Source organism: Schistocerca serialis, chromosome 7 (genome assembly GCF_023864345.2).
Source record: "Schistocerca serialis cubense isolate TAMUIC-IGC-003099 chromosome 7, iqSchSeri2.2, whole genome shotgun sequence".
In the NCBI taxonomy this organism is placed as follows: Eukaryota; Metazoa; Arthropoda; class Insecta; order Orthoptera; family Acrididae; genus Schistocerca; species Schistocerca serialis.
This window is the reverse complement of record NC_064644.1, coordinates 47,664,803-47,676,624: the sequence shown is the minus strand read 5'-3', so window position 1 is coordinate 47,676,624 and position 11,822 is coordinate 47,664,803.

The window sequence follows — 11,822 nt, the reverse complement described above, 5'->3', positions numbered from 1 at the left end:
ACGAAAACTTTCTTTTCATGTGCTCTCCTCTGGTGATGCTCGGCATGGACGCATTTGAACTTTTTGGCATCACAATTCAGGACAACGTACTTTGCATCCACGCTAGTGACCGTGCAGACAGTGTTGCCGCACTCTGCGATGATTTTGCTGAACTCTTTTCTGATGGCCTTGGTTGTGCCACGGACTTTGCAGAGCATGTTGTACAGGGCTATTACAAATGATTGAAGCGATTTCATAAATTCACTGTAGCTCCATTCATTGACATATGGTCACGACACACTACAGATACGTAGAAAAACTCATAAAGTTTTGTTCGGCTGAAGCCGAACTTCAGGTTTCTGCCGCCAGAGCGCTCGAGAGCGCAGTGAGACAAAATGGCGACAGGAGCCGAGAAAGCGTATGTCGTGCTTGAAATGTACTCACATCAGTCAGTCATAACAGTGCAACGACACTTCAGGACGAAGTTCGACAAAGATCCACCAACTGCTAACTCCATTCGGCGATGGTATGCGCAGTTTAAAGCTTCTGGATGCCTCTGTAAGGGGAAATCAACGGGTCGGCCTGCAGTGAGCGAAGAAACGGTTGAACGCGTGCGGGCAAGTTTCATGCGTAGCCCGCGGAAGTCGACGAATAAAGCAAGCAGGGAACTAAACGTACCACAGCCGACGGTTTGGAAAATCTTACGGAAAAGGCTAAAGCAGAAGCCTTATCGTTTACAATTGCTACAAGCCCTGACACCCGATGACAAAGTCAAACGCTTTGAATTTTCGGCGCGGTTGCAACAGCTCATGGAAGATGCGTTCAGTGCGGAACTTGTTTTCAGTGATGAAGCAACATTTTTTCTTAATGGTGAAGTGAACAGACACAATGTGCGAATCTGGGCGGTAGAGACTCCTCACGCATTCGTGCAGCAAATTCGCAATTCACCAAAAGTTAACGTGTTTTGTGCAACCTAACGGTTTAAAGTTTACGGCCCCTTTTTCTTCTGCGAAAAAAACTTTACAGGACACGTGTATCTGGACATGCTGCAAAATTGGCTCATGCCACAACTGGAGACCGACAGCGCCGACTTCATCTTTCAACAGGATAGTGCTTCACCACACTTCCATCATGATGATCGGCATTTCTTAAACAGGAGATTGGAAAACCGATGGATCAGTCGTGGTGGAGATCATGATCAGCGATTCATGTCATGGCCTCCATGCTCTCCCGACTTAACCCCACGCGATTTCTTTCTGTGGGGTTATGTGAAAGATTCAGTGTTTAAACCTCCTCTACCAAGAAACGTGCCAGAACTGCGAGCTCGCATGAACGATGCTTTCGAACTCATTGATGGGGACATGCTGCGCCGAGTGTGGGAGGAACTTGATTATCGGCTTGATGTCTGCCGAATCACTAAAGGGGCACATATCGAACATTTGTGAATGCCTAAAAAACTTTTTTAAGTTTTTGTATGTGTGTGCAAAGCATTGTGAAAATATCTCAAATAATAAACTTATTGTAGAGCTGTGAAATCGCTTCAATCATTTGTAATAACCCTGTAGTTAAAGACAATGCCACGCCCATTCCCCAGTGTGCTCGCCCGGTACCGCACTCACTGCGCGACACCGTTGCTGCTGAACTTAAGCATTTGCAAGACAGTGGCGTCATTGAAGCTGTTTCTGCTTCGCAATGGGCTTTGCCTATAGTGTGTGTGAGAAAACCAAACTGTCATCTCCATATTTGTGCTGACTTTTAAGTCTACAGTAAACCCCCAGAAGCTGGTCGCTAAGTTTCCCTTACCGCGTCCTGAAGACATTTTTGATAAGCTTGGTGCGGGAAAATTCTTCTACACGATTGACTTGCGGGACGCATACTTTCAAATTTCGCTCGACGAACAGTCGCAGCGCCATTCTGTGATAAACACCCACCTTGGCTTGTTCAAGTTTCGCCGCCTTCCGTTCGGTTTCGCTTCGGCTCCTGCTATTTTTCAGTCTTACTTGCAGCAGTTGTGTGCCACTGTCCCTGGTTGTTCAAATTGTCTGGACGATATAGTTGTGTTGGGCCGAACGCCCGACGAACATTTGCAGAATTTACATGCCTTATTTACTGTACTTTTGCAGACAAGCGCAAATTTTTTTCAAATTGAGATTCAGTATTTAGGACATATGATTAATGGACAGGGTATCTACCCCTCACTGCCACATCTCAGTGCGATCAGAGACTTGCCAGCACGCAGGAACTTGAAAGAACTTGTCTGTGTTGGGCAAAATTACGTATTATGTTCGGTTTATACTAAACGCAGCGCAGATTGCAGCGCCTTTGCGTCTTAGGTGTAAGAACGTTCCTTTTGTTTGGTCTCCGGACTCTGATGCTGTTTTCCACAACCTCAAATCTGCTTTGTTGAGTGATCGCTGTTTGATTCCTTTCGATTCCTCCAAAAAAGTTCTTTTGGCTGTCGATGCATCTTCTCATGGCATCAGAACGGTTCTCTCGCACCGCATTAGTTCTGTCGATCGCCAAGTCTCTTTTGCGTCTCAATTGCTCACTTCTGCCCAGCAAAACTATTCTCAAATCGAGAAAGAAGCTTTAGCTATTGTGTATGAAGTGACAAAGTTTCATGACTTTTTGTGCGGTCGAAAGCTCTTTGGTCACCAACCATAAGCCTTTCACATCGTTATTTCACCCGTCAAAGCCAGTTCCGGCCCGTACCGCACAAAAGTTGCAGTATTGGTCTTTGTTTTTGTCTAACTATAATTACGAAATCTTGTTTCGGCCTACGGCCCAGCATGGCAATGCCGATGCTTTGTCTCTTCTACCTATTGGCCCTGACAAAGAGTTTGATTCTTCCGAATTGTCTTGCATGTTCTTTGATTCGCAAGATGAGGAATTAGCTGATGGTCTTCCAGTGGATTATCGTCGCATTGCTTCCACGACAGCCGCCGATGCTTCTTTGCAGATTGTTTTCCGGTATATTCGTCCCCATCTGCTAGCCATATTAGTGATCCCCTTGTTCAACGTTACTTTGTGCAACGGCACAACTTGTCTGTACACCACAGTGTTATTTTGTTATGAACTGATAATGATCAGTCTCGTGTGGTTGTACCTCGTTCATTACAGTTGGAAATCTTCCGACTACTTCACGCTGGTCATTGGGGTATTGTGCGGATGAAGCAATTAGCGTGTCTTCACTGCACTTGGGTCAGCATTGATAAACAGACTGAGAATTTGCTTGCTAATTTTCGCTCTTTTCCTCAGACCATCAATCTGCTCCCCGCCAGTGCTTCTTTGCGTGGCCGACTCCTACTGCACCTCCACAGCGCATTCATATTGATTTTGCGGGTCCTTTCTGAGACACCCGCTGGTTGATAGATATTGATGCGTACAGCAACTTCCCTTTTGTTGTGCCTATGTCTTCTACTACATCTGCCAGTACTACTCGGGCTTTGACATCTATTTTCTGCATTGAGGGCCTCCCTGAAGTTATTGTCTCCGAGGATGGCCCCCAATTTGTGTACTCGGAGTTTGAAGCGTTCTGTGCTGCTAATGGCATTCGCCAACTGACTTCAGCCCCGTTCCACCCCCAGTCGAACTGCGAGGCTAAATCATAGAATGAAGGATATCACAGTAGGTGTTGTCATCACTTAATACTTCTAGGCTGAGATGCCAAGGTCCATACATAAGACTCTCCCCTAACAATTGTCCTCGGAGGATGCCTTCCACAGTCGATTGCGATACGTCAGGGGAGAGTCGTATGTACGAGGTGCATTCAAGTTCTAAGGCCTCCGATTTTTTTCTCCGGACTGGAAAGAGATAGAAACATGCGCATTGTTTTAAAATGAGGCCGCGTTCATTGTCAATACGTCCCAGAGATGGCAGCATCGTACGGCAGATGGAATTTTACCGCCAGCGGCGAGAATGAGAACTGTTTTAGATACTCAAAATGGCGACGTTTTCCTTACTTGAACAGTGTGCAATCATTCGTTTTCTGAATTTGCGTGGTGTGAAACCAATTGAAATTCATCGACAGTTGAGGGAGACATGTGGTGAGGAGTTATGGATGTGTCGAAAGTGCGTTCGTGGGTGCGACAGTTTAATGAAGGCAGAACATCGTGTGACAACAAACCGAAACAACCTCGGGCTCGCACAAGCCGGTCTGACGACATGATCAAGAAAGTGGAGAGAATTGTTTTGGGGGATCGCCGAATGACTGTTGAACAAATCGCCTCCAGAGTTGGCATTTCTGTGGGTTCTGTCACACAATCCTGCATGACGACCTGAAAATGCGAAAAGTGTCATCCAGGTGGGTGCTACGAATGCTGACGGACGACCACATGGCTGCCCGTGTGGCATGTTGCCAAGCAATGTTGACACGCAACGACAGCATGAATGGGACCTTCTTTTCATTGGTTGTGACAATGGATGAGACGTGGATGCCATTTTTCAATCCAGAAACAAAGCGGCAGTCAGCTCAATGGAAGCACACACATTCACCGCCACCAAAAAAATTTCGGGTAACTGCCAGTGCTGAAAAAATGATGGTGTCCATGTTCTTGGACAGCAAGGGCGTAATCCTTACCCATTGCGTTCCAAAGGGCACTACGGTAACAGTTGCATCCTACGAAAATGTTTTGAAGAACAAATTCCTTCCTGCACTGCAACAAAAACGTCCGGGAAGGGCTGCGCGTGTGCTGTTTCACCGAGACAACGCACCCGCACATCGAGCTAACGTTACGCAACAGTTTCTTCGTGATAACAACTTTGAAGTGATTCCTCATGCTCCTTACTCAGCTGACCTGGCTCCTAGTGACTTTTGGCTTTTTGCAACAATGAAAGACACTCTCCGTGATCACACATTCACCAGCCGTGCTGCTATTGCCTCAGCGATTTTCCAATGGTCAAAACAGACTCCTAAAGAAGCCTTCGCCGCTGCCATGGAATCATGGCGTCAGCGTTATGAAAAATGTGTACGTCTGCAGGGCGATTACGTCGAGAAGTAACGCCAGATTCATCGATTTCGGGTGAGTAGTTAATTAGAAAAAAAATCAGAGGCCTTAGAACTTGGATGCACCTCGTATGGACCATGGCATCTCAGCCCAGAAGTGTTAAGTGATGCAAGGCTGAATGCTTTGTGCGTACATTTAGATTGCAGGTGAGCAAGCTGAGCCCATTCAATCCCGCGAGCACGCGCTATGGATTTTCCTTGCTTCATATGGCTCCCAGCCACGCAGCACCCGCCCCCCAGTGGAATCGCTTCATGGCCGCGCCCATCGGTCGCTCCTGCAGCTATTGCACCGGCTCTTACGCCCTCCCTCTGCTTCGCCTCGTTCTGGCTTGGCGCCTCATGATTTGGTATTCTACCGCGTTTTCTTTGGCAGGCAGCGCTGGGAGCAGGGGCGCATTATTTGCCAGCTTGGCCGCGCCTTATTTTTAATTTCTGGTTCCTCCGGCACTGTCAAGTGACACCGGAACCAGATCCGTTTGTGCTGTCCTCGGTTTTCTGCTGCTGGTTCTTTTCCGGCAGAATTGGATACTTTGCGGCTTCCGCCGCCTCAGCCCACGACTCCACCGACGGCGCCTCCTCCGCCAGCTTCTCCACCCGCGCCTCCGCCGCAGGCGCTCCTGCCGCCGCCGCCGCCGTGTTCCTCCTCGGTGCCGGAGCCGATGGAGGCTGAGACTACCGTTACGCCGCCGCCGCCGCCGCCGCCGCCGCCGCCGCCGCCTATGGAGGTTGTTGCTCCGCCTCCTCATCCGAGCATTTCCAGTGGCGGTGCGCGTACTGGGCTGGTTTCCAACGAGGCGTTTTCCACGCCCCCCCTCGTGAGCAATTCGGGGACGTGGGTGGACAGCACGCCCCGGCAGTTCAGCTGTCCGCCACCTCAGTCGCGCCACCCTGGGGTCCTCCACCCGCCGTCGGAAGCCTTACTCCACAACGGCGCGCCGTTTCAGGGGGGGAGGGGTGTGGTACCGATAGCTACGATGCCATGGCGTAGGTACAAGTTCTTACAAGGGAACCTCCCCATCGCACCCCCCTCAGATTTAGTTATAAGTTGCCACAGTGGATAGACCTTGAAAAACTGAACATAGATCAATCGATAAAACAGGAAGAAGTTGAGTGGAACTATGAAAAAATAAGCAAAATATACAAACTGATTAGTCCATGCACAACATAGGCAACATCAAGGTTACAAAAAAAAAAACCAGGAGCGCCGTGGTCCCGTGGTTAGAGTGAGCAGCTGCGGAACGAGAGGTTCTTGGTTCAAGTCTTCCTACGAGCGAAAACTTTAATTTTTTATTTTCAGATAATTATCAAAGTTCAGGCACTCACACATAATCAACTTCGCTCTCCAAAATTCCAGGACATGTTCAGATTTGCTTGGACATATGCAGAATTTGACGATATACACTCGGAAAAATTTGAAAACGTTAAAAACATATGTTTTGACAGAGCACAGGGAAAAGTGGGCGACTGTGAGACTTTTGGATTCATTTGTTGCAGTTTATGTGAGAAACTCTTATGTTTTCATCACTTTTTTGGGAGTAATTATCACATCCACAAGAAAACCCAAATCGGGCAACGTAGAAGAAGCTTTTTACCCATTCGCCAAGTGTACAAGTTAGGTGGGTCGACAACATATTCCTGTCATGTGACGCACATGCCGTCACCAGTGTCATATAGAACATATCAGACGTGTTTTCCTGTGGAGGAATCGGTTGACCTATGACCTTGCGATCAAATGTTTTCGGTTCCCATTGGAGAGGCACGTCCTTTCGTCTACGAATCGCACGGTTTTACGGTGCGGTCGCTAAACACAGACACTAAACTTATTACAGTGAACAGAGACGTCAATGAACGAGCGGACAGGTCATAACTTTGCGAAAATAAAGAAAAATTTTTTCGCTCGTGGGGAGATTTGAACCAAGGACCTCGCGTTCCGCAGCTGCTCACGCTAACCACGAGACCACGGCGCTCCTGAGTGCGCACGGTCCTTGATGTTGCTTATCTTCGCATGGACTACTCAGTTTGTATATTTTGCTTATTTTTGTCATAGTTCCACACAACTTCTTCCTGTTCTCTCGAATGATCTGTGTTCAGTTTTTCAAGGCCTATCCACTGTGCCAACTTAAAACTAAATCTGAGGGGGGTGCGATGGGGAGGTTCCCTTGTTAGGTTGTTAGTACAAGAGCGGACGATCCACACCGACGACAGCGTCGCTCCAGATTCATCCCATTTTGATCACGAGCCGACGACCAACCAACATTGTTACATTTTCGTAGTGGACGATTTTGCCTGTGTAACTTCTATTAGCTTTGATACATCATCCTTCTCACTTACGTGCTCATCATAGCCAAAGTTATGTAACCATATTTTATTATTTGTCTTACCTAGAGTAAACATCTTTTACTTCAGTGCCGAGAGTTTTACCTCACCTGCTCCTCCTAGCTTCCTACATTCGGCCCACCCTCAAATTACAGGAGCAGACCCACGCTCCGCCTTCCGGGCGGGATACAAAAACCTGACATACTCCAATTTGTTGGCATTAGAATGAAGTTTGGCCATGATTCTAAAAGGTCCCACATATTCATCAGTAAATTTTTTAGTTTCAGACGTAAGTTTCTTTGACACTTCTTTGGTTTTCACTAGCACTAGGTCACCAATCTGAAAATTCGTTGGACTTGCCCTTGCATCATGTCTCCTTTTTCTTTCCATGGCCTTCTTCCTAATATTAGCTTCAGCTACATTATTTTTTCCTTCCATTACCAACTCAGTAAGTTTAGGGAATTCTATCAGGTCAAATAGTAAATTATTAGGTCCAATCCCACACATTGATTCTACTGGGGCAAAGCCAGTGGCTTCATGTGTTAAATGGTTAACTACTTATTCAAAATATTCTAAGTAATTAGCCCAAGCAGAGTGCTTCTCTTGACACTGACAAAGAGCCAAAATGGTCCACAGCTACTAAATCCAACCTATTCTGCGGTTCCACTGAATACATCTGTCCCTGAATAATTGTATTATTTGCTCTTACTTTTTGACTTTTCTTTACTCTTCGCCACGTATTATCAAAAATTACTACCTCACTTAACCTGGCAATACATTTCTGGGCTCCATAATGTCCATATATCCCATGTGTATAATCAATAAGTAAGTCCACGAGTTGTCCTGGGAAACAAAATGGTTCAAATGGCTCTAAGCACTATGCGACTTTACTTCTGAGGTTATCAGTCGCTTAGAACTCAGAACTAATTAAACCTAACTAACCTAAGGACAGCAAACACATCCATGCCCGAGGCAGGATTCGAACCGGCGACCGTAGCGGTCGCTCGGTTCCAGACTGCAGCGCCTAGAACCGCACGGTCACTCCGGCCGGCTCTGGGAAACAAATATGCCAATTTTCATCAATGTTCTTTCTTTGCCTAAAAAGTATGTCCCTGTGTATCTGGTAATACTCTGTTAACTTAAGAAAATCTGGATGACCTAACCTGCTTTCTACCAACTTAAGATTATCATCTTCGTTTTGTTCTCGCCTGAGATTTTTACAAATGCGTGTTACTGGTCCCTCCTCCAGTAAATGAATGACTGCCAGTAGAACAGAATCACAATCCCTTGTTCCCTAGAAATCTCCTTCCTGCTCGTTCTCCTTTACATATCGAGACAATGCATCCCTCACAATGTTTTTGGAGCCTTTTATGTGTTCAGTGCAAAGATCAAATTTCTGGATACACCTGGTCCACCTCCGAAGTCTGCTATGTTTAAGTTGGCACGTCTGTAGATAGGTTAATGCACTATGGTCACTGTAAACTAAAACTTTATGGCCCAACAAGTATCGTTCAGATTTCTGTAAACCAAGAACGATTGTTAGTGCCTTTAGTTCTGAAATACTGTAATTCTTTTCGGCTTGTTGCAACGATCGACTTGCAAATGCGATCGTTTTGTGGACCTATTCTTCGCCAAATGTTTCGATCTGGAATAATATCAACCCCAGACCCTAACCACGTGCATCTGATCCCAGAAAAAGGTTTAGAAAAATCAGGATAGTTCAAAATTTTACTATTCACCAGAGCTTCTTTAAGTTCTTCAAATGGGGTTTGACACTCCTGAGTCCACTTATAAGGTACGTTCTTCTTTAAAAATTCCCTCAGACAAGGTACATTAAATAACTGACCAGGTACAAATTTTTGGTAAAATCCGAAAAGGCCAAACATACCTTTTACGTCTTTACTTGTGGTTGTGCTGCACAATATCTAATAGCTTTTATTTTTTACGGGTCGGTCATGATTCTTTCACCACTCACAAAATGTCCCAGAAATTTAATTTCTGTCTTCACAAATTGTGTTTTATCCTATTTCAGTTTCATTCCCCGTTTTAATTGCCTCTAATACCTTGTCTAACAATAGGCATTGCTCTTCCCAAGTAGGAGTCGAGATTAATACATCATCCACGTAAGCAGTAATTCGCCTTAATTATTTATCACCTAAGACCTGATGCTTAAACCAAAAGGCACTACCTTATATTGGTAACAAATAGGAAAGCTATGTACTTTCGAGATTCTTTAGCCAACGGTAGGTTCCAGTAACCACACGTTACATCCATAGAAGTGAAAAATTTTTCACCTTTAAATTTTTGTAATAATTCTTCTATGTTCTCAGGCCTATCACTTTCTGACAACGTAATTTTATTTAACGCTCTGGCATCCAAAACAAGCCTAATGGAACCATCCTTCTTAGGTACTACAACCAATGGGTTGTTGTATACACTAAGTGCCCTCTCTGATTCCCCATTCGAGCATGTCCCGAACTGCTTCCTTATGTACTTAAAGAATAGCGAATGGTTTTCGGAAAAAGTGTGCATCCTCTTTCACAGTAAAATTACACTCATAATTCCGAACTAATCCGGGCTGGTCTGAAAATACTTCACAATGACTATTCAAAATTTGTCTCAGATCTTGTTTTTGTACGTCCGTCAAATGAGTTTAGTTCCTCTAGTTCTTCATTCTCTAGCTCAGAAGGATACACTTCCTTCCTTTCTCAGTATTCATTATAACCCTCAATTACCTCTGTGGTCCTACAGTATCAGATCGGAGTATCACTTTCTTCATTACTTACACTATGTCTTTTAGCTATGAACGGAATAGTTACCAGTTTTCCATTTATCCTAATCATTGCATCATTAGTTCCACAATTAACCCACCCTTGGTATTTAGTTAGGAAATCGGCCCCTACTAACATCTCTACACTTAGTCCATGAGTAATCAAAAAAATTAACTCTCTCTGTACTCCCCCTACAGTTGTTGGTAACAATATTTCTTGCTTAACAACTTTCTTGCTTTTTCCCGTGGTCAAAACAATTTTTAATCCACTCACTGGCATTATAACTATTTGTTTACTTTTTGGGAGAGCATTAACAAAATTCTGTGACACTGCACAAACTGCTGAGCCTGTATCCATTAAGCAAGGAAGCTTTTCTTCTAATACAGTTACTTTTACGATAGGTCGTACAATATATTCTCTTCTAACTACAGACTCAGGTTCTTCTAACAAATCTTGCACTACTTCGCGCCTGTCAAAACCTACCCCTTCTGTGGAAAGTACATTTAGCTTAACTGGAACCCCTTTTACGTCATTAATAGTGGCGGCTTTTACTATTCCGTCCACTATAGACAAATCAAAACATCTCCCCAACTTTTCACCCTCTATACTAACTTCTGTTTCCGCAACCCTGTCCAAGGTATTGTCAGAATCATTTAAATTATCTCCTTCTTCTTCCTCCGTCTCTTCTTCCTCACTCTCTATAATTACTTGATTCAGCCGATTCACCACCCCTTTCCATAGTACTACTTCCACAGTCTACAGGTAGGCTCTCGTTTGTTTCGCAGTGCTGATTTACCCCAACCACCTGATCTGAGTCTTCTATTTCTTTATTTAGTTCCTTCTTAACAAGGTTTTTGTGATTTTTATTAGAACTTTCCCTTCCACGAAATGCTACTTCCTTTTCTAAATAAATAAATTGCTTCTCAGTGTCTCTCTCCTCTACGCTCCTGATTTCATTAACATTACTTTCAAAACGTTGTTTAGTAGGTGCCTTCTTTACAAAGGCCGTCCCTAGCGGGTTTAATCTGTACGGTTGTAGTGTGCAAACGCTCCGTCATCAGAGGCCGCAAAGCTTTTTCCCTGCCATGTGACGTCATTGCCTCTGACGTTTCTATCACCTGACGGGCGGCGCCCATCCATTACGTCATCGGCCTGGTGCTGACGGCAATCAAAATATTGCACCCTGTCATTGAACCTACTTCCAGCAGAACCTCCTCTTCCTCTGTATCTACCCCGGTAACCATTACCTCTTGATACGACTATTCTATTTACATTGACTAGGCTCTGTTGTCATTTGACCTAACAGGAAGCCTATATTCTCTTTTGTTATTTTCTTACCCTTTTAAGATGTTTTCTATTCGCTCAAGATTATGAATAAACCGATCAATGTCATGCCTAGGTGCCGAAATGATCTTAATTTGACAGCTTAATGGCAATTTGTTTTCAATACCCTTGATTATCCGTTCTGTCTCTACTTTTGAATTTAAATAAGACTAGGTAATTATCCACTTTTGAACAAATCTTTTAATGTTATCTCTCTTGGAATTAGATTTTTCCCCCAACCAAAATTTATTCAACACCTCCACTTGCTTCCTCTTTCCCCAACATTCTTCAAAAAATGCCTGTTTGAACTCTACTATTTTATCGTATTTATCTGAAGCCAAATTCCCCCAGATTATAGCTTCTCCCATTAGATTAGAGCTGATGAATCCAATCTTTTGCTTGTCATTCCACACTTTAGGTAAAACAAC